Source organism: Sipha flava, unplaced genomic scaffold (genome assembly GCF_003268045.1).
Source record: "Sipha flava isolate LNK unplaced genomic scaffold, YSA_version1 202_pilon_pilon, whole genome shotgun sequence".
In the NCBI taxonomy this organism is placed as follows: Eukaryota; Metazoa; Arthropoda; class Insecta; order Hemiptera; family Aphididae; genus Sipha; species Sipha flava.
In genome coordinates, this window is record NW_020272797.1 from 326,897 (window position 1) to 353,468 (window position 26,572).

The following is a 26,572-nucleotide window of genomic DNA, read 5'->3' on the forward strand; positions in this document are numbered from 1 at the left end:
GTAGCTTTACGTTTACAGTATTCCCTTAGAACTTGCCTTTTGAATTTTTGAGTAAAATCTACAAAGCGGTTATGCTCACCAGCAATTTCTATCATTATTTTATTGTCACTTTTCATTAAGACTGTACAAGTACACTGTTTTTTACAGTACCTCCATCTGTTATTTCCATCTGCCCGCTGTCTGATGTGTCGAAATTTGTGTTTCTTCACCACTAACAAATCACTCCCCCTTTCTGAACTTATTATGAAAATTTAATTTTCCATTCTAAAAAATTAATTATAAAATGTTAACAATGCGAAAAATATACGTTGACAGCTAAAACACGAACACACTGACATTTCAGGAAATACGTATAGACATACAATGCGAGATCATAGTTTAGGTATATTCGTACATGTGAGGGAATTTACAATAAAGATAAAAGCATGATCTAAAATAAAATTATCTACTTCTTAGTGATGGAAAGTTTGTCTGGTATCGGCGATATTAAGTAATAAATAACGTACGGATCACCACAATCGGAACCAAATCGGATATTTACCATGCACATATAATCTGTATATTTGGCAACGTTGCTTAGAAACAAAAATAATTTTGTACACGCAATCGTACACCTAAAAAGGTGGATTCACGACAATTGAGCGCAGAAAATTGAGCGCACGACAATTGGGCGAAGACTATTGAGCGCACGTAACTTGAGCGCTGCGAAAATTGAGCTCTAAGATAATTGAGCGCGATATAATTGTGTTTTTTTTCATTTTCTTTAATAATTTGACTGTTCATCAAATTAATACGACCACGACATTTTTTCGTATTGCATTCGATACATCACTAAATATTGACAACTAACCTTTTTGACTTTTAATAATTTCCATTTTATTATCAAAATTATAATTTAAAAAAATTAAAATGTTTTATACAATTAAATTAATAGTGTTCAGTATGCACGTGTAAAAATATAACATCAATAAATACCTTGCAAAGTTCACATGTGTAGTTATTCAGCGATAAGAGTCTAAATTTACTGCTGCGTTACCGTCGTTGGAATTTTATTCTTTCAATAACACCGTATCGATAACATTATCTGATTATCATCAAATATAAGGATTTATCTGACGGGTTATATAGGTATTCGCAGATACTGCGAACAAATTCATTTCTAATTTCATAATTTCATGTACAGCAGTTCTGCACTAAACTTTTACTCAGTATAATATAATATTATATTAAAGCGCTCAACTGTCTCAGTGCTTAATTTTCGCAGCGCCCAATTTTCGCTGCGCTCAATTGTCTTCACTCAATTGTCTGCGCTCAATTGTCACGCGCTCAATTGTCAGGACACCTAAAAAGGTATCGATGATAAGGACCGCGCGCAATCGTATTGCAGCCAACTCGCATAGATAGAAGAAGTTCTATAAATAATAAATATAAAATACATATGTTTTGACATAATTATTTTTTATTAAAAAAAAGGTTTATTTGTTATAGTTGATGAATCACAATATGTATACTAAATATTTTATTTTAATTTAGTTTAAAAAATAATGATATATATAGATATCATTATAAAATTAAGGTTCCTAATGGCTTGGTTGTTACTGTTGGTTTGAAATTATTTCGTCGATTATTTGCTTTATAGAATTTGTTAAGTTAATTCTCATGGTTGCTGAAATTTCCACTGGTTTCTAGTTTTGTTTTTTACTGCAGTCAATGTAAAAAATCTATATTCGCACAAATATGTAGTTGATAATAGAATAAATACTTTTAATGCTTCTTCGGTCAAACTAGAATATTAATTTTGAACGGATATCCAAAATTTGCCTGCAATTTTGTAATTTTTAAAATTGTCGTGTAAGCCCATATTTGAACTCAATTCAATCAGTTTCTCTTCATTTTTTAATGATAATATATTTTGATCTGATTGTAAGAACGGGTTTATTACCCAATTATAATTTTTACGGATGTTTTTTGTGGGATCGAAATATTTGGAAAATTTTTCTTTTAATTTGTATAAGTGTAATTACTTTAATAATACTTTAATTATAACACACATTTTATTAACTTGATTTTTTGTAAATATATTTTACTAGATCATTTTAAAAAAATTCGGAAACATAAAATATTTCGTTATTAACTCAATTTGTCCATAATGCAATTTTTTTGAAGAAATGCTTTTCAATTTTGTTGTACGATATAAAAAGATTAGTTTGTAGTGCTTGTATACTTAAATTTAAATAATTTAGAATTGAAAATATATCGGAAAGATGTGCAAATTTTGCTAACCATACATATTTTTCGACATAATCACTAAGTGGTGATTTTTTATCTCACAAAAATATCTTCTGTTTTCAATCCGAACAACCGAGCCAAAAATTTTCCTCGTGAAAACCATTGAACATGAGTGTGTAATAGGAAATTTTTAAAACCTGAATCCATTTCTTCACACATTACTTTGAAAATGGAAGTATTTATGGCACTAACTCGAGTAAAATTTACAATTTTTGTATATATATTTAAGACATCAAATAGGTTTCCGTTCATGTCATTAGCAGCCAGTTGTTAATGATGAATAAAACAGTGAGTTAATATAATGTTTTTATGAGCGATCTGTTGAACACGTATGACAAGATCATTACATTTTCCGGTCATAGCTGTAGCTCTATCAATACAGATACCAATAAAGTTAGAAAATTTAAAATTAATTTTTTTGTAAATAAAATGAAATGGTATTGAAAATTTCTTCAGATGTACAGTGTTTTCAAATATAAGCTTCAAAAAAATCTTCTTGTATATCTTTTAAATCGTTATTTTCGTATCTCATATACATTAATACATTAATAATAGAGTTTGATTATTTATATCAGATGACGTGAGTAGATTCGTCAAGTTGTATTGCGTAAAATATAGATTTTTCAATATTTTCAGTAAACTGATTTTCAATATCATTAGACATTAATATTTATTCTTCTACTTATTGTATCATTAGACAAGGATATTTTTTATTTTAGTCACGTGCTCATTACTAAATAATTATTATGAACAAATATCAATCATACATGGTTTTAACAATTTTTCCCGAATCGAGTTCGGGTTTTTTGATTTAGTTATGTGTAAGACAGCAAAAAAAAGAACATTTTTTTTTATATTTAGAACTGTAGTAAGAAACTATTTAGCTCGACAATTACAATAATTAAATTAATGATAACAAATAACGATTGAATTTAGTGAAAATGATAGGTACAGCAATATATATAGATAATAGTAGTGTAGATAGTATATAAAATAATATTTAAATAATAATCAAATAAATATTAGTATCATAATAACGCAGAAAATTAATATTAACAAGTTAGATAACAATGCGATATTTACAGTAATTATTCAATAAAAAGTATAGATAGAATTGTAATTATTGATTCAACGAGGACGTACCTATTTAAGAAAGTATTTTATTCTTAGAAAGTAATGTGTTTAGGTGAGTGGATAAAAGCGAAATTAAAGGGATGTTAAGAAAATTTAATTGCGTAACAAATTGTAATATAATTATTGAAATAGATTCAGTATTTATTATATTCGAGTTATCTACAGGAGCTGGATTTATTTGCGTAGGAAGGGTGATGATTGACCGATACATTGCCGGTCGGTACGACTGGATAAACTTTTTTTGAAGCATCGTTGATTGTTGCTTTGGAATATTTCTCATCACGAAACTTTTAACTTCTTATGGGCTGGGTAGCCTAGATAATTTGCTGTATGCGATCCGAGACATAGAGCACATTTCGTGGGTAGCTCGCGGGATTTCTTACAATCCGCAGTGGAATGCGTTTGGCTACATTTGACACATCGTGGGGTGTGTCTGCATCGGAGTCGGTAAATTCCGTCCCCCAAAAAAGGTCATAGTTATATATTACGTAAATAATACGTAATAATAAAAAATACGTAAATTACGGCCCATGTACTTTTAAAACATACGTAAATTAAGTCCCGAGTATATTTGAAATGTACGTAAATTGCGGCCTGAAATATTCCGATTTCCGGTCAGCTATCTAAAATTATTCATTCTGAATTAAAAAATGCTAAGGTCGAATCTTTAACTACTTAAGACGTAAAGTTGATTAAACGAAATTTACACAATGCTCGAGCTTCTATCCTACCAAAATTACCAGACACTTTTTTGGAATTACACTACATTTTTGATAACGAGGAATTTAAAACAAATAAAAATGAAAATTTTTTATTAGTTAATAGTAAAGAAACAAATATAGTAGGTTTCTCTACGTTAAGCAATTTAAAACAAATAAAAATGAAAATTTTTTATTAGTAATAGTAAAGAAACAAATATAGTAAGTTTCTATACGTTAAGCAATTTAAAAATGCTATGCAATTCGGACACTATATTTGTAGATGGTACATTCAAAAGTTGTCCGAAATTATACCATCAATTATTTACCGTTCATTGTACAATAAATCAGTCTTATGTTCCACTCGTTTATATTTTACTACCTTCGAAGACTATACAATGATATTTATAGGCATTTCAGCATTTAGTTATACAGTGTAAAAAAAAAAACTTATAATTCAGTCCTATTCGGTTGTATGCCGATTTTGAAAACGCTATACATAATGCTGCAAGACATGTAGCCTTTTATTGAAGTAAAAGGGTATAGATTTCATCTTGGTCAAAGTTGATACAGGAAAATACAGCAGCTGGGGTTAAGTAATGATTACAAAAAAAATAGTATGGATATAAGTAATATTTTAAAATTATTTTTTGGATTTCCTTTTTTAAGTCATGATATGGCTGAAGATTGTTTTGCGTATGATATAATGTCATTGCAACCACAAGATAATAGGATTGTACAATTTATTGACTAGATATTAGAAACATATTTTAACCAACGACGCAGAGTTTCCATCACAGATATGAGCCGAATTCGTATCATCAACGATGCGCACAACAAACAATTGTGAATCATTTCATAAGAAATTAAACAGCTCATTCAATTCATCACACCCAAACATATTCAATTTAATTGACATTTTAAAAATACGCAATATGATACGTATATCACATTGAGAAGTCAAGGAACAAAAAGCAAGAAAGTGACTGAAAAAGAAACATTTATACATGACAAAATGTATGAATTGCAAGCAAAAAAAATTACTACGTTAGACTATATGCGAGAATTGTCTTACAAATTTTTACCGGTTTCTTAATTACAATTTTTTTATAGTAAATTAATTTAATAATACATATTTTAACCATACACATTTTTACAAACACATTATTACTAATTACTAATAATATATTTTTTAATCAAAAACAAGAAAACAGCAAAACCAATATTTTTAATCATACCAATATTGATACAGTTATATTGACAGTCCTAAGTCTGAAAAATTAGAAGAAAAATACTGATTTTGCAAAAAAGCTTTAGACGTAATTATTACTTATAAATAAAAAATATTTGGGTAGGTAATAAAAATTATACCCAGGCCGCAATTTACATAAAATATTAAAAATGGGCCGCAATTTACAGCGACCTGTCTGCATAACCTTTTTGTATGACCGTACGACTGACATCGTTTGCATTGAATAGGATTGCGGGATTTTCTAGGTTTTTCGACGATGATTGTGGAGTTTAGTAACTTAGTTAACAGAATTATGTTATGGCTAAATTCAATGGGTTCAAAAGCTCTACAGAAAATAGTGACGTCGGGCTTTTTGTAGTTCGATTCTTTATGTTCCAAACATTTGTGACAGAGAAGCCCAGTTCCATTAGTGCCGTCTCGATATCTTTGATGTTAATTGAATGATGTAAATGCTGAATAACCACCTGGATTGGGCGATCGCAATTTGGAAAGAATGTGTGAAAGGACAGATTTGTTTTAACAAGGTAACTTACCGCATTCTTAAGTTGGATAGTATTAATCGTATGAATCTTTACATATTCTTTTGATGATTTAAAGGTAAACTAATCGGGGCCCAACCGTTGATGTCACTAGCTTCACAATTCAGTTCTTGATAGGCTTATGGACATTTTTATCGTCTCGCAAGAAAGAGTTCATCTCCGTTACCACTTTCTGGATTTGATCGCACGCAGCATCCGTCCAGTTGTCCCTAATTATCTCACTGATATCTTCATAATCATTCGCAGCAGTGTTCGTGTTTCCAGTATTTGAGTCAATGATAGCCGCCCCCCCGCATCCGTGGAGGTCTGGATCAGGGGTACGAAATCCTTGGAATGTTGAGCCATCGTGCGTTTTAAACCTGCCACCAGGAGGTTTACTGTTGCCTTCAGGGTCCATTTGCTGATGTAGCAGGTAGGCCAAACCTTTCTGGCTCCAACCAATTAAGTACAGAGCCAGTTCGCAGGAGGAATCTCTTAGCACCAACCAAGTCGATGGCCGGTGAGCCCCCCACCACGACAAGGTGGGTTCCGTCGAAGGGGATACTCATTACCATCTAGATAACAGTTAAAATTTGGCCTTTTATTCCAAATGGTTTGGATTTTAATCGTTTTTAATTATATTAAAATTTTGTTTTTTAACTATGTATAATATATTATATATATTATATAATATTTTATAGTTTATTCTATTCTTAATATTTTAAATGATAATATAAAATTATATTTTTAATAAAAGGACTAGTATTTACATAATTTTATTCTATAAATTTATAAAAAAAAATACATGAACACATACATCACATGTTGATAATAATACTATAATAATATTACTAATAATAATAGTAATACTACATTATTCTTGATTTGCTAATAATAAACATATAAAACATAGTATATACATTTAAAAATATATTATATTATAGGTACCTATTATTCATTGAATAAATGTATGAAAATAATCAGAGGTATATTTAAAATTTCTTAATTTTTTTCAGATGGTAATATTATAAATAGTAAAAAAATGAAAATCATTTTTGGTTTCTAGATATATAAGTATTAAAAATACGCACAATAAATGAAATTATATAGTTCAACAAATATAAATGAGATGGATTCATTTATGCTAAGGGGGAAAACATTTTTAAATACTTCAAATGATTAAACTTAATAAATTTAGAGTTTTTTTTGTTATAAATCTATAATTATAATTACACGAATTGTTGCACGTAAAACAGAAACATAAAATACGGTTCATAATATTTGTAATTCGAACTTTTAAGTAATGATTTTATACGCATTGCATTACTTTGATATATATTATTTAAAATACCTAAGCTTTTATTTATGTGAAATAATTTTTTTTTAAATGTAAATAAAATACAGATTATAATTGGAAAAAGTGTAACAGGAATATGGTTATATTTTTAAAGAACACTAATTTAATTTAAGTGTCTACTTAATATTTGACCTTGAAATTAAATCTTCAGGAAAACAATTGAATTAGTATAATTGAAATAAAAATAATTTAATTGTGCATGACGGCTTGTTTTGAATAGTTTAAGTTGGTATTGTATTTGTTTTCAAATAACATAGTATTTCTACACGAAGTGTATAAATATTTATTATAAAAATTAAATACATTTATAACATTGCAAATAATATTAATATAATTGCTTCAGATTATAATTTGATTCGTTTTTCCGAGTTTATTAAATAGATTAAATCCATATAATGAGCTACAACACTGGTTTTTCTTATGAGGAATTAAAATTATTTTTCAGGAAATCATCTCGTATAATACTTATTCTAAGTTTAAGACAATATGGTTCATAAATGTAACTGAAACACAGTATTCTCTGACAATGTGTTCCGAAAATATATTGTATATATATTTTTTTTTTTTTAGTTAAAGATAAATGTATTATCTGTATAATCTAACAATAAGTAAATATGGGAAGGAGGGAATTATTTTAAAATCAGATACCATCTTCCTTTACTGTTCATTTCCCCCCCCCCCCCCCAAATATAATAATATTAAAATTCCTTTTTGCTCCACAAATAAATATAATTTACTTCCACTGTCCTTTTTTTTCCAAATATATTTTTACATTTCAAAATTTTCAAAGGACTATCGAGCAAATAAAAGAGGTAAGCAATCGACGAAACAATTGATGCATTTAAAAAAAAAAAAAAATTACTAGGTAACCATTGAAATTAAATCCAAACTATACATACATATTATTACAAAATAATGAATATATATTTTATTTCTTCAGGTATGCATTTATCGAAAAAATGGCATATAATTATAAGAAAATGTAGTTATTATAATAATTTTTTGTCATTTTTTAATTATAAAACAATAATAAATAAAATACTTACTTTAATAAAATAATTAAATTTATCAATTTTATTTATTAATAATTATTAGAATAATATTTTGTCTTTTATAATTATTTTTTATTTATAAAAAAATAATATATATCTAATGTTAATTTAATTTATAAAAATCAAATATAATAACAATAAATAATAATTAGTTTTTTTGTATGAAAATTAATGTAAGTAGGTACATATGTATGTTTATAAATTATTAATTCAAAAATAGTGTCTTATTTGAAAATAAATTCTAGAAAAGTACCTACATTATGGTGACGGTAAGTGTAGAAAATTGAATAATTAATATGTGCATCTTTAATAATTGGAAAAAAATGGAGTTGATTTTTATTTGGAGGAAAATGGATGTGAAGCAAAATAAACAGTGTAGGGTTTTCCTCATTTTCGGAGGAAAATAGCTCTGTCCGTAAATATAATAAAACGAATATGGTTGTTATTAATAACTTGATTCGGGAAATGATTCATTGGTAAAATCCTTATGTAATTTGTTATTATTTATTTAATATAAAAGATAAATTATCGCACATTCGTGGTATGTAAAAAAAAAAAAAAACGAAATCTCAAACTCCCAATAAATAAAATATCTTCCTATAAAATGAATAAGTCTTTACTATATAATATTTTAAATTCTCATATACATACTTCAAACCGTACTAAAATAATAGCAATAAATTAATAGCAAAATTCGCTAAATACACGGCTATAATATAGTATAGTAACTATAGTTTCTTACAATGACCCCCATCTGGCCGCAAATCAAATCCAAAGTTACTTGAAACAAATTGAAGACTGGGCAAATACTTGGTATATAATTTTTTATTTTATTTTTTATTTATAAATTTATTTATACTATCTGTAAATATATATTTTATCTCTAAGCATAATTGATGTGAGAGTAGTTGTCAGCTTGTAGTTTTTATTAAAAAAATCAATCAAGTGATGAAACATCATTGAAAATGTTTAATCATATAAATGGTCCTGGCACCACTTGCGTTAAAAACGACTTCTAGGATCCCCTAGGATGTTGGGAATATATAAGTTTAAAACAATAGGATTACAGTTATGGACTAGAATTGTAAATGAAATGAAATGGTCAAGTTGAAAAATTTAGGAACCGGACCTTAACTGAATCTTTTATTTCCTAAAATTGAAAAATTGTAATCTTAATTAAAAAATGGTTAATTTTAGTTAATACCTAGTAATATATTATTAGTCGGTTCAGAAAAATAAAAGTCAATTTTTTAATGTTTTTTTTCTCTAATACTGTAGATATTCTCTCTTGTGACTAAAAACTATGCTCCTTATATCTAATGTGTGTGCGCGCGCGTGTATGTATGTACGTGTGCGTGTAATATCTTATCTTTAATACTTACGACTAATTCTTATACTTAATGGTTATCGATTATTATAATTATTTAATTATACATTCAATTTTAAAAATATATGAATGCTTAGGCGCATATTATTACATAAAAAAAATGTATATTACTTACGTATTTTATTATTATAATTTTATTGATCAATAGAATAATATTTTTTTTTTTTTTTTAATAAAGCAATAAAACAAATAATAAATACATTAATAAAAAAAATAAATAAGATTCTGATGTTTTGTCAGGGGACGGTTTGTTTTTTATGCATTTCATGTTTAGATTTTCAAACATTTTGTGGATAAACTGAAAGTTGATAGCTTAAAATATTGTGTTTAAAAAATATTTCCTTTTACGAAATAATACCTGTTGTATATCGTATTGATATATGACAGTTATTATCATATAGATAACATCAATTAAGGTATAATTAAAATATACACGATGGTGACTGTCCACTGCGTATGCCCTAATGATTAATAACATGATGTATCACTATTGGTTATCGTTTCAATAAACGCACTTTTGCATAGTTTTTTTTTCTAATTATTTTAAGTGTAAGCACAAATTTTAATTTTTTTGGTTAACTATGATACCATTTTTAATTTTTTAGTAAAATAATTTGCTCGATGTACATTGTTTTTGTAACCACTAAATATTTTATTTTTTTTTGAGAAAATAATAAACAATACAAAATATCGTATACACCGATTGCAAACTAATACGTGCAATTTTAATTAATATAATTACATGTATATTACTTGTTTATTGGATACAATATGGTTACAATGGTTATTATTTTTTATGGTCATTTAATTTTATTAATATTTAAATTCTATGAATTCAATCTTATTATTAATTAGTGATGAATATGAATAAGTAGGAGAATAACATGAACCACAATGTCTCTGTGTTATTAAATATGTATTATTTAGAAAATAAAATGTTAAAGTTTTCGTTTTGCTTTGTTTCAGTCGAACTATTATTATTACATATTTAAAGTGGATAAATTATAAGTGAGTAAAATAAAAGTAGTATGATCATTTGTTATTCTACATTAATTATTTTATATATAAAATAGTATTACACATTTTGATATAACAGTCTTATAATTAAGATTATAACTATAATATATAATTTATAATAATAATTATAATAATAATTTAGATTATAATTAATCTTTATAATTAACATAGTTGAGGTGAAATTAAAAATAGAGTGTATTGAATTAGAAAGTGTATAAATTGTGTCTACTAGAAAATATATGTTATTACTAGGGCTGAGGACTTCTAGTTTTTTCATATTTTTTTAGAAAGATCGTAGAAAAATTCTAGTGGTTAACAAATGTATTTTATAACACCAGGAGATCAAATTAAAAATTTTATTTTGCATATTTTTGCATATTTTATCATTATTGCATATAAATGCATATTTGAGTATATTAGAAAAATTAAGAATATATTTGGCAATTTTCGAAATAAGTTCTTAAATTAGCTTAGATAAAAAAGAACAAAATGGTAAATTTTTCATTTTAAAATAATATTTTTACTATCGGTTAGGTAATTTACTATCTGACAGATAAAATATACCGATAAGATCGATAAAACCGAAACATTGGTAGTGAATTTCAGTTGTCCATCATATTTCGTCGCGTACTTGTATTATTGTGCACATTGCGTGAAATATTTTCGATGAGTAATTATTTTGTCTCTTTCAATTTTTTTAGTAATATTTATTTATTTTTATCAAATATACCTGGTTATATTATATTAAAAGTTAACCATCCGGACAACACTGCACATAACGATATGTAATTATCATTAAATCTAATATTCACTTTCAGCCACTTCCCAACTACTGTCATGATCATATACAGTTTTGTATGATTTTAATAAAACTGAATTGTATTCCAATCACCTTAGGTGCCTTTTATTCCCCTCCCCAACACAATATTATGAATATTATCCTTACTGACTTCTTTAATACAATTAAAAATAATTTTATTATAGGTGGGGACTTCAACGCTAAGCATCATGCTTGGGGCTGTCGAACAAACAACCCCCGTGGCATCATTTTACATAATTTTATCAATATAAATGATTTTAATATACTTTCTCCACCTAAACCCACTTACTGGCCTTCATCAATTAGAAAAAACCTGATATTTTAGATATCTTTTTGTAAAAATACCCAGCAACTTACATTGCTCTGTTAATAATATTTTAGATTTAAATTCAGATCATTTTTCAGTACTACTTAATATCTCCGCAACCCCACTAATTCGAACTGAAGCACCTAAATTATTTTACCCTCAGACTAATCAATTACAATTTTAAAATATAATAAATGAATAAGTAAATCTCAAAATCAAATTAAAATTTAAGCTTGACGTAAATGAAGCGATAAATAATTTAAGCACAATCATACAGTCAGCTGCTTGGGCAGCTACTAAATTAATCAACCCTTATAACACATATTCGAATTTCAACCAAGTCCCTGAACAAATTCAAAGCTTAATTGTTGAAAAATGTAGAGCCAGGCCAAAGTATCAATTGTCCCGACTCCTTTCTCACAAAACAGCATATAATAAATTAGCCAATTTATTGAAAAAAGTTCTAGCGAAATATAAAACAAATGCGTTCGAACAAAAATTACAATTACTGTCCACTACAGATGGTAGTCTTTGAAAAAGAAACCAAACATATGCTAAAATATAAAATTCATTCGTGTCCACTAAAAAATACTGATAATACCTTAGCTATCACAGATGATAAAAAAGCCATATTATTCCAATCTCATATTTCCGAAACATTTCAACCACATAATGACATCCTTAACCCACAACATATAGAAAATGTTAAAATATATCTAAATTCTGCACTACCATATGCTCGCCCTATAAAATACTTTACACCAAATGAAGTTAAAAACATGATAACTAATGTAAGGCCCGTACGGATTAAAGAAATGGCTAACAACAAAAGAAAGAAACAGAAAAAAAAAACTAAGGTGTGCAATTTTTAAAAAAAAAGAAAATATATTTAATATTGTTGTCGGCGTACACTCTTTCGCGGTTCGGTATTGACTCACACCGGATCGTGCCGTACCCACGTAAACATTAATGCCGATAATCGTGAATATGATATAACCCGTCTGAGCGATAAGCCGACGACGACTCAACAATCATAATAACTGCACAAAAAGGAACAATCAAATTAAATCACACACTACGTACTCTCGCTAAAAATCTCCAGGCTTTGATTTGATAACAGCTGAAGTCGCTAGTTGGCTACCAAAAAAGGCTATAGTGCTCTTAACTTTCATATATAACTCAATTTTAAGACTTTCATATTTACTACTTACCTGGAAATTTTCACAAATAATTATGTTTGTCAAGCCAGAAAAACCACCAGATATTCCAACCTCGTATTAGTGATGGGCGTATTCGGATTTAAGAAATCAGAATTATTCGGATTTGTCAAATCCGGATTTAAGAAATTCGGATTTCATGGATTATCCGAACTATCCGGATTATTCAATTCAATTTTGCTATTCAATTACTCATTTTTATATTTACATAAATTTAACTTATCTTCAGAAAATCTTATTTAATGACCATTCTAAGGTTATACAGTTAAGATAAGTTAATTGGGTATTCAGTCATGATATCACTGTAAGTCATTAAGGTATAAAGTAAACTCAACAATTTAGTAAATTATAATTTTAGTAACTAATAATACATTATAAAAACTGTTAAAATCATGATAAGTAAATTTAAATTCATAAAATATAATGTTAATTTTTTGTTACAATAAAATAAAACAATTTATTTTACTAGAAATTAAAAATAATTATTAGTTACATAAAAAGCAAATTCATAAATCCGAATAATCCGTATACTTCGGCAAATCCGGATAAGAATTTGATTCAAATCCGGATTTGAATATCCGGATATCCGGATAATTCAGATATTCGAATTTCATGTCCATTCCTATCTCGTATAGACCAATCAGTCTTTTACCCTACCTTTCGAAAATCTGTGAAAGACTTATTCTTAAACTTTTATTTCCACATATATTCACAACCAATATACTTCCATCTTCACAATTCGGCTTCAGAGCTAAATACAGCACAATACATCAAGCTCATAGAGTAGTTGATGCCATTAGCACATTTCTCGAAAAAAAATGTTACTGCACAGCCGTTTTCTTGGACATATCTCAGGCCTTCGATCGTATATGGCACGAAGGCCTACTACTTAAACTTCGAAAATTCTTACCCACACCACTTTTTTTTTCAGTTGAGTCTTACCTTACAGATCGACATTTTCAATTACGCTGTGACTCATCTACGTCAGATATAGCTCCAATTACCGCCGGTGTACTGCAAGGAGCTATCCTCTCACCCATACTATTTAACATATATGCTTTTGATCAACTCACAACTCTAAACACCACAATTGCCGATTATGCAGATGATAAAGTCAATTTTTCAGTTCATAACGATCCAATTATAGCCTCTGTTAACCTAACCTAACCTAACCCTAACCTAACCTATAGTTAACTCATAGTCTCATCTAAATCTACAATCTGAATGGTATGAAAAATGGCGCGTAAAAGTTAATCACAGTAAATCAGTTCATACAACCTTTACCCTTAGACACGGTCATTGTCCAAATGTTTCAATCAATAAAATTCCTATCCCATCTCTCAGGGCTATTAAATATTTAGGTTTAACTCTTGATCAAAGATTAACCTGGAAGAAACATATAAAAGCTAAAAGACTAATCCTTAACGCTCGATCCAGATCACTAAAAACATTATTATTCAAAAAAAAATGTACTAGTTTAAGAACTAAACTACTAATTTATAAAACTCTCCTAAAGCCTATATGGACATATGGGTTACAACTCTGGGGATCGGCGAAAAAATCAAACTTGAACAAGATTCAATTCTTTCAGAATATTACTCTAAGAAATATCACTAATGCTCTTTTCTACGTCTCTAATTTAACCCTCCACCAAGACTTAGGTATCCATCCGTTTATAACTGAAGCAAAATTATTCTACAAACGGTTTTTTTCCAAACTAGAAAATCATCTCAATCCACTAATAAAAAAATTACATACCCTCATATTTCCTGAAAATTCACAACGTATACTCAAAAGAAAATGATGTCGTGATCATTTAAATTAAACATATCTCTCATTAATGTAAATATATATCAAGCTAAATATCACTAATAGGTGGCTTCTTATTCAAGTAATTCTTGTGATTTTGACTTTTATCTTATATGCTTATTGTGCATTAATTTTGTATAGATTGTGTATGTACTCGTGAAGTAAAAAAAAAATTTCTGATTATCGTTATTTAAAACGATAATCAGAGATTTTTTTTTTTTTTTTTTTTGACCACAATTCACAGTTTAATTTTTGTTTAAAATGTTTGAATCAGCTGTTTTTATTGGTGACTATAACGCTGGGCTACATTGTATTTGATTAGGCTGTAATTGTATATATTCATTCTGTGTCTTATATTTAGTTGCCTATTACTAGATTACAGGGGCAATATTACTATACTAATTAAATTATACATATAATAAAATTATAATATTAAAATTATATATGTATTATTATTAAATTGTATTTATACATTTTTTTTATCATAGAATTTTATAGAGCCCGAGTTATTTGTATTAGTTGTCAGTATGATAGCAGTTCGATAAATGGTCTAAAAATGTTTTCATCATGTTTAAATTTATTTCGTCTGATTCAGAGTTGTTAATGATTAACTTTTTGACCTTCACTTTGGCTGTATTGATTTTAATGGAGGTTTTAATTCACTCTAGTGTGTGTTTCATCATTAGAATTACTACTTAAGCGAAAAACTACTTACTATTATTTATTTCTTTATAATTGCTAGGAGAAAATGTGCGAATAATAATTACGACTTAAGCGAAAAACTACTTATTATTCGATTTTCAAGATAATGGGTGCATCAGATTTTTTAAAAAACCAAATTTGTTCATTATACGAGTACAAGTTTCATATAACAAGAATATTGTTTTGCTTTCCTGTAAAATTTGTATACCTACTCAGTAACTAAATAATCGAAAAAATTGATAAAATATATAATAAACAAGTTTTATTATTATATTATAATATATTTATAAAATTTTTTTTAAAAGTCAAAAATGATTTTTGTTCGTATTAAGTTTGAATCGTGATGAATTTATTCATTAAATATAGTTTCAATAATGTAAATATTTCTTAGTTCTTATTATTTGTAGTTAAATATAACTGTAACTCCATAGTTCTTTGTAAACACTTATGAAATGAATATTTATAAAAATATTAATTATCTGTTATTTGAACTGTGCCAAGTATATTCTATTATAGTCTTAAAAATGACAGTATTCAATTTTGAATACATATGTATATCGTCCAACTCCAAGTTTTAATTTACGTTATCGTAGTTTAAATATACTTCTAAATTTAAATAACTAATATACGTATTAATAAGTATGCTAACAATAAATGAGAACATGCAAAACACGTCATAGTCTCGTGAAACGTTTTAGAAAAATCCTACTAAAATCATTATCATTGAACTATGATAATAATGATCTTTATATTAATTTTGGTTTTGTCATGAAACTTAACCATAATAAAGTAATACAAATAATAAAACAAGTTCTATTACGAATAGAAGTATTTTAAACGCAATATTTACGTATTATACATATTATTTATTTCTTTATAATTGCTAGGAGAAAATGTCCGAATAATAATTGCTGACACATATTCTTTAAAAGAAAAAAAAATCTGAAAATTACTTTTCATGTTTATGATTTTCTTTTGTTCCATAAACACTATTGATTATTTTTAATAGCTAATATAATATAGTGAACTTCTAGCAAATTAGCTGGCCTTGTCTCAGGAATGTTACCAGGACGTAAGATCACGTACGTGTATGTAGAGGAACTAATATATACAGAACTTTTATGAGTTCTTCTTCTTCTTCTTCACCTTACTCCCAATTATTTGGGCCACCTTTGTCCTAAACCTCCAATTATCTCGATTTTCTACATTACTTACGCACACACCAACAGCCTTGATATCATTCTCGATCGTATCTAGCCATCTCTTTTTTGGTATTCGTCTTCTTCTTTTCCCTTCAACTCTCCTCTTCATAACCACATTTATTGCTTTTGTTTCCTCTTGTCTACTATCGACATTAATATATAATAATATATTATTTAGTCATAAATAACATAATATTCCACTAAGCTAACAAACCACATTATAAGTGTACACTTTATGTTTACATTTAAAATGTATACATTTGTATTTATATATTAAATGAATAGTATGCAACACATATAAGCAATAATATGCTTATTAGTAGTCAGCAGCAGTTGCCAATCGGTGCTGTGATTAAGCTGCACCAAGTACCACTAATTCCCGGATAGATGACCATTCTGGTTTTTAGTGACATAGACATAAGCATCACAAAAAAAATCATGAGTACAATAAGTAAAATTGGCTAATTAATCCATCGTTAAGTCCAATGGTATAAAAATGTTTATATAAGTTGTATATTATTTTTGAATATAATTTATAATTTTAATAGTCAACTAAATATACTAAATGTTTATCGTATTTAAAAGTAAAAGAGACCGATTTTCAAATATCAGTCACTGATTCAAAATGTAGTATACGTTATTGAACTGTATCAATTTTAAGGTTAATGAAGTATATATATATATATATATTGCATGCGTCTGACGCAAATCAAGAAAAGTTAGAACGTATAATAGAACGTATAATTTATGCACCGTAGAATAATTTTATGGTAGTTCTATAGAAATTAAAATACGATTTATAGAACAGTTTACAATTGTGAATTTTGTTATACTAGTTTATAGAATATCTTAATTTTATTATGTTTATTAATTTCAAAATAAAATATTTGTTTTTACATCTCTAGATATTAACAGCTTGGAGACTTACAACAAAAGGAAGTATTACTAAAATTTGTTAAAAAACTATATATTTATTTAATAAAAAATAAAATAAAAATTAAAAATTAGTAAATGGTTAATACTCGTAAATTAATATATAAATAAATAAACAAGTATTATATAAATACAAATAAATAAATAATACTTAGCCCGGAGCTTTTTATATCACCAATGAATACGAAAAAACTAAGGAAGGAATATATTGAGAAAAATTTGTCGTTTATATAGAGATATCTCATTTTAAATTATTTCTCCTCCTAAAATGTGAAATGACTAATTTTTCTCAGTGTATTCCTTCCTTTATTTTTTCATATTCAGTCGTGATTTTATGGACTTTGTATGTTCTTGACAATAAAATTTTAATTCAAAACTGGTCGTACTATACAAATATAATATTACTCCAAGCTAAACACTTGTTAATTTATTGATTTATTTCTATATATAATTTATTTGTTTATTTATTTATATATTCATTTTTTTAATAGTACTCATTGTACTGATATTTCATAATTTTTAAGATATGTTTTTACTTTAATTTCCGGAATATAATTAAAATAGCCTTCAGATTTGGATGTTCCAGGTTAAAATCCAAATTTTCAACTGCAAATAAAAATAATTGACCGTGATTTATATAGTTTTTATGAAATACGATATTCTTATTTTTAATTTAGTTATAGATGATCCCCGATCAGTTATTACCCATAGCTCTAAAATTAAAGTGATAGTGATATCGACTATTATTTAGAATAAATATTAAATTACAGATAAATATAGATACAGATAGGATAGACACTATCTTATAATATAGACAGTACATACCTTATGTGAAATGTACGTATTTTTTACAGTCTACGTTGACTAACATCTAGCAAGATTAGTAATTGTTTCTTTTTAGTTTTGTTAAATTTAAGTTAAGTCTTTTTAAAAATTACCTACTATGTATTTTGATTTATTTATTTTGATTAGGCGTATGTATAGAATTATTTTTTTTTTTGGGAAATTTGTTTATACACCCTTTGAAAATAAATTTTTTATGAACAAATACGTGTAACAAAAGAGGCTTAGACCTCATGGGTTTCCTAAAAAATGTTGGTGTGATTTATAATTAGGAAGGTGAACGCTCCTCAATTGTTGGTGAATATAGTCCCCCCACAACATTTTCCCCATTTTAACCACTGACCAATATGAAGAGCAAGAATACCTAAGACAACTTTCTTGCGCATAATACCTGATTGAAATGCAGTTTTTTTATAGTGCTAAACTTGATAAGTTGATAAATGAGAAATGTTGACAGAATTAAAATATTATGGATAGAGTATTGTTGACTTTTTTCTTTACTTAATAGTAGAGTATGTTTTAAAATAAGAAATATTTGCTCCATTCCCATCATTAATTTCATTAACTCTTATGACTATCTTATTTAAATTGTATATTTTATTTTTATGTAACTAGATTTATGTATGTTTAATATCTATAATGATGATCAACAAAAAAAAAAAAAAAAAATATAGATACTTAATTATTATTATTATCATAATAATAGTAACAGGTACTAAACTGGATTTTGTTGTAATATTTGCTCGTATTAAACTAAATCTATCAGTTCTAAAATGTTTTATTTAATTTTTGACTTTAAAAAGTAAATATAAAAATTACGATAAAAAAATCAGGTAAAATTATGAGGTAGGTACACTGAAAATATAAATACTAATAAATTGTAATTTCCTCTTTAATAGGAGTAGGTAAATGAGATTATTTTTACTCTGTTATATTCTTTTTATTTTCGTTTTATAATTATACAAATATGAATATGATGAATTAAAAGTAAACAATATTACGGATAACAGAATAATTTTAATAACATGTTGAAATCATATATTGACTCACTAACGTTCAATGAGGCCCAATAAATTGTGGATGAAAATTTAAATTAAATAAATTAAAATTACTGCTCAATGATGATCATAACTAACCAATAATGATAGTTTAATATTGGTATTGAATACTATAATAAACACTAAAACGTTGTTGCACTGTTGAGTTAATCATTCGGTGCGTAACAACACGAGTAGTGGTCAAGGATTTAAATCAGAGGTTCCCAAACTTTTTTTCTCCGTAAACCACGTGCCAATTTTTTCCATTTTCGTAGAACCTTAAAATTAAATGCTTACAAACTCATCTAAGTGTTTTTCATAACTTACACGGAACTGCTCACCTAAATAGGCTTTATTATGGAATGCATTTTTTTAAAATAAAAAACGTGTTATTTTTAATAATCCCTTTATTTCCTTAATAAGGAAAATATTAAAAATCAATTTTTTAGTAATTAAAACGATAAAAAATGCAAATTAAATATAATAACATAGAAAAAAAATCAAGGTTGGTGTTAAAAAAATTTATCTTTAATGAAACCTGATGCTTTGATAGTAAATTTTCAATATTTGGCTTAAAATTAGTCAGGCTTAACCTCAAATCTCCTCTATCAGTAATTTCCAATATATTTCTTTTTTTTGCAAGAAGGTTGACAACTGTGCTGAAATCTTTTTCCATGTAGTTTGATGACGGAAAATCAATCAAAAACTTTCTTGTGATTCTCCATAAAGCAGGAAAAGTAACAGGTATGTTAGCCAGAACTGCTGATACCCATTTCTAAATTGTACCTTAAGTTCATCGTTAGTACTTATTCCGATCAGTTCTTCTTGTAAGTTATTCTAGCACACATATTTTTCGTAAAAATGACGACACACATTTTTGACTTATAACTCTCGTGAACCCCTATTTACATATGATGCACTCCCAATTTTTTTTTTTATTGACATAGACCCCTTACTGGTCCGAATCGACCCCAGGAGGTCGATATAGACCACTTTGGGAATCTGTGTTTTAAATTATACAAATGAGTGTAACCATTAAAACACGCAATCATAGTTCATAATATCATAATCTATCATAAATAAAATGGATACTTAATTTTAGTTGGTATTAAGCGTAAATAAAGAACGAAAGAAATATGTTTGTGATTACATTTTTTTTTTTTTTTATAAAAATATCATGGGGTTTCGTAATCTTTCAACCATAAAAAAGTGTTTGGTTAGATTATTTTCATATTGTTATTATAATATAATAATTTATATATTAAAACTTGAAATATTAATTACTGGAGGTATTTGAATAGAACATGTGACTACCATTTAAGAATTTCAAAATTCAAGGATATATATTTCAGATCCAAGGAAAATCTAGAAATGAACTGGATTTACCACGGCGCTTAGTTTTGTAACATACAAAATAAACCAACAGTTAAACTTAACCGTCCATTATTTAATTCTAAACACAATACATATATTACTTTAATAGATTATTTCCTTACTTCTCAGTAGATTTTATAAAATACTTGAAAAAGAGGCATGGAATTAGTTATCCGGTATAGATTATGTGGTAAATTAAGTAATTTATTATTTCAGAGATTGACATAAGTCTACAACTCGTTATGTATAGTACAACTAATTCAGTTTTAAAATTGTATAGTATAATTGTATGTATAATATATAATATTTTTCTATGATAAAAACAATATAAAAATAAAAATAAACTAAATTTTATAATGTATAACAAAGCTGCACAACTTGCTTATATATGTGGTCTTACCTAACTGTCAAACTATGAAGAAATATGATTAAAGTATAGATTGGTTTCATAATTTATAACGTAGTATTTTCTTAACCATGGACGTTAACGTCTTATACAACGCGTTTAATTTTACTCTGCTAAAAATCAATATTTTTGTTGTATAGTTAAATTACCAATGATTTTTCAGTATTTTATAACAGTTCATTTTAATTCTATTATAATTGGATTTAATTAAGTTCATTTGAATATTTTTATGTATAATTTCGGTCTTAACTTCTTGTTTTACCTTCGTGTGGATATGGTTTTTGTATTAATATAATTTTATGTTGTGGTTTTAATGGCATCGTTATTTTTTTATTTTTCGATAACTGTATTCATATCCGTGGAGGAATTTATTTAAACTAGATTATTCAATTTAATTTACAGTTTTATGACAGTAGAATGTGATATTTTATTACGGTTGAGTTAGATTACACTAAAATTAATCTATTTATTTACTATTTATCTACTTATTTATTAAAAACAATAATGGTGTTGTTTTTGTTTAGTTTTGTTCGAATGTTACAGGACCATTGTCTTAAAATGATTATAAATGTTCATAGAAAAGTGTTAAAATTATTTAAAACTATTTACATATTGTATTATTATTTTTATTTTTTATTATTATGTTATTTATTACGTTCAAGTTATGATATACATATTAAATTAATGGACTATCGTTACTAAAACCCATTGAAAAAGTCTAATTCTATTATAAAATCTCGGTCTTTATTGTAAATATACTCATTTTAACTATTATCCTGTTAAGAATAAACTATGTTGCTATTCATTATGCAAACCCTTTTAAGTGAACAAACTAGTAAATGTGGTTTCATACTCATGAATTAATTTAATGTTCATTCTTATTAACAGGATGTTATACATATTTTGATCCTAGGAACAAAATAGTTGTTTAGTATTTTATAACTTGGTATTTATAATTTTTATGTTTCAATTAATAATCTACTTTAATTTTGCATACATTTTATTTGACTATTTTTATTAATAACATTAGTTACTATTTTATGTATATTTTTGTTTTTTGAAAATATATTATATTTCTGTTATTTATATTTTATATAATAATAAATTTATGATAGTATAAAAAAAATATTTATTTTTTAATTTTGAATAGTATTAATAATTTTATTAAAATTGAACCAAATGATAGACTAAAATTTTTGTTTTATATTTGACTTCGATTTTTAAATAAGATTTGATAAAATTATAATAATTAAAGAGATTATTAATTTTAAATATGACTAGATTATTATAAGTAAAACATTTGAGTATTGTATTTTAGTATATAACATTTGACGTCCAAAAAAATTCTTAAGCTGAAATGGTTGACTTGTAAAATTTTGGCTTCACTCCTTGGCCCTGTTCATTACAAGTAAATATATTTTATGTTATTAACCTTTATTAATCCTTATTGTACATATATAACGGATTGTAAATACTATTTTAAAAATAAATTAAATTTAATACATTTTTCATCATAATAAAAATTCTTACTGTTATTCTGAACTGATAACGATAATTATGTTTTAGATTTTTTATTGAATCTAACTTCGGTTTTTTGTTACTTATCTTTTCCCATTGTATAGAAACAAATACCAATTAATATTTTTAATATATAATGTACATTTATTATTTGCCTAATATTTAATTTTATAGGCAATACAGTTGACGTGTATGTTAACAAATTGTCATTCAGTTATACTTTATACAATGTTGTGATTTATATTTTCAGAATTTAAAATATGTGGAAAAAAATAAAGAAGTAAAGATGTATAATAATAAAAAAGTAATACTTATATTTATAAACTAAAAGTTTCATTTAGTAAATATTTTTAAAATTTCTTAATAGCATAAATATGGTTTAAAGTAAACTAACAATTTATAATTTTTTTTAAACATTGAATTTGTGACAAACTCGTCTTCTTCAAAAAATTAATTTTAAACATTTTATTCAAGAAAAATTAACATTTTCAAATAATATAAGTATTAATTATTAAGTATTTTATACAGTCAACTTGTGATATAACAAATTCCAAGGGACCGGCAAAAAGTTCGTTACATCGAAATTCATTATATCAAAAGCATTAACTAACAAAATTTTTTTAAACGATATTTAAAAGAAAATTTAGATTTTATTAGATTTTTATAATTACATATTTAAATACTCATTAGATTATTATTACATATTTTATTAGATACATACATTTTTTGTTTATAATTAAGATTTATTATAATTATTTATTTTAAAGATTTTAAGATTTAAAGATTTATTTATAATTTTTTAATTCGCACATACATACATACTAGATTATTATTACATACTTTATTAGATACATACATACAATTTTTGTCTATTAAATAGGTGCATACTTATTTATTTTTTAAAAAAATCGGTAATTTTTTTTTATCTGTATCCACTTGCGAATACGCGATTAATGGTGTTGTCCAAATTTAGAATATTACAAAATACACAGTCGTTAATATCATGTATTTGTAAAAAATAGCGTGGAGACCTAATTTTACTTCCTTCGAGCTTACGGGGGGCTCTTCAGAAAATTCTTCTTCGACCAGATTTATTTAAAATCTCATCGTCATTAAGAACTCCACAGATAGCTAAATCTTCGTCGATAGAAAAAAATTCTTTAAACGTTGATAATTGATCAACTGGAACAATAGTTAATCTATGCCATTGACTATCAACTTCTAAAGTTATCAGGACTTCGTCTTATTCTCTGGCAATAGCTTTTATGAATCCACACGTTCAGAAACAGTTACGAATCGTTTGTGTAATCATATTATTCCAAGCTTTATGACTAATCGTTATAGCAGTCAAAATGGTTACTTTTGAAAAATTATTATTATTCTAGCAGGCCAAAAATTCAGAAATAATTTTCTTTCTATATAAAGATTTAAAATTTTTAATTATCCATTAATCTAGAGGTTGGAGTTTTTAGGTCGTGTTTGCCGGAAAAAATTTAATTCGCACTTTAAAGAGAGTAGGAGGGTTGTTATGGGCAGTGAAATTATCAACGAACTTGATAATTTTTCTACATTGTTTTCGCATGTCACTGTTGAGGGTTTCAAGTCATTCATTCCAAAGTCGGTAGTCATCCACGATTTTATATTTTTTTTATACTACACCGGTAAAGATTTGACTTTTTAAAGCACCTAGGTTTAGCAGTCTTGTCTTTAAATAAGGCCCTCAACTTCTCCGAACCATACATATTTATTGCAAAAAGTAATACGACTCGCTTCTCACTAAGTTTCCCTCCGTGGTACTTTTCAATTTTATATGTTAGTGTTCGACCAGTTAAACATTTAAAATATAGTTCTGTTTCGTCAGCATTGAACACATTTTTTGGATTGAATTAACTTAACAAGTCTTGAAGTTTCACCTTCCAGTCGTCACAGATACTAACCTAAATCGACGCTAAATCTTGCACTTTCACCACAAATTTTTCTGAATACCAAGTTATGACGCTTTTTAAAATTAGACAACCAGTCATCACTAGCAGTAAAATTTAAGATACTTAGCATATCATTAAAATTTTTGGCTTTTTCTTTAATTAATATACCACTGACTGGAATGTTTTTCTGCCTAACTTGATTGAACCAAATGTACAAACATTGTTCTAAACGGGGAAACTCACTTGGTCGGTTCTTTTTTCGACTACCTTCTGCATCAGTTGTATTAAAAATTATATCTTTCTGTTTCAAAATTGTAAATATCGTCTGCTTCAATTATTATTTTCTTGTCAGAAATCGGCTTACACCTTTATTTTAAAGTCATGATTATAAAACGCGACATTTAAAATCAAGAGCGTGCGATCGCTTTTAACACAACAATGAAACTAAACTAAAATGATAACGTAGAGGTTACTTACAATAACGTTGTAGAGTCATTTATTTTATCGCATGAAATCGCTGAAATAAACTTCGTAATAAGAAGATTAATTTATATTTAACAGACGTGTATTTTATAAACGATTCATATAGTATATTAAGAAAAATATTTTCCTGATACGTCATTTATATGTATAATTTTAATAGATGTTTATATTTTTAAGTATAATAAATTATGTTAATTATAATGACGGCATAATTGAAACTTTTGAATTTTGAATTTTTTTTAGTCCATATGCATGATTTTGATTAGAAGAGTTCAGATCATCACAAATCAGAAGTAAATGACGAAAATGATTAGAAAATGTTTTAAGTGTTTCAATAATTTTCAGAATCATTAAAAAATATAGAAAAAAAATTGCAAAATATTTAAAATTTCATACGAAATTCAAACCCTCAGCGCTAAAAATTTTTTTTTGTAAAATTAAAACATCAAAATTTCTAAATTTCTTATTAAAAAATTTGTTTCTTAAACTATATCAAACATATTAAGAAATATAAATTGATCTACCTGATTCCTTTCACGTGGAATTGTTCGATAGAAATCGTAAATTTATTTTAAATTTAAAAGACTAATATTGCAATACCATTTACTGATCTTTGTATAATTCTCGATCGTAGAGTCTCACCATTAGGTTTTAATTTTATGCGATAGCATAGCATAATTTAATATTATAATAAATATTAATTTTGATTAATTATATCTATATTATAATTTATTTATATTATAATTTCAGCCAATTGATTGTACTGTAAAAATAAATGAAATAAATATCTATAAAATAATTATTTTAAATCAATACTTCATTCTTGAGTTCAACGATTGATTAGGGATTTAATAATTTCTAAATGTCTTCTAGTATATATGATATTTATATTTAACCGATATTGAAAATAAGTATTTTTATACTCTTTAATAACATCATTTATATAAATCAGAAGCATGTTAACCAAATTTTACAAATACTATACAGGTACTCATCTTGCTTTATTCAACTCGGTCTTTTAAATATTTTTTAAATGTATAATATGTTAATATTTAATCATTAATTTTAATTATGTTTTAATTTATATTTTTAGTCTTAAAAGGAGGTAAAAAGTTAAAAACATATGACTTAAGCATATAAAGATGAAAGAGTTGCGTTTTGTTTGGTATTTCTGTATTTATTCAAATCATATTTATAGTCTATACCTCTAAAAATGTCACAAAAGTTGAAGTTATGTATTGTTATTGAGAAAAAATTTTTATTTTGCAAAAAAACAGTCTGTGCTAATTAAA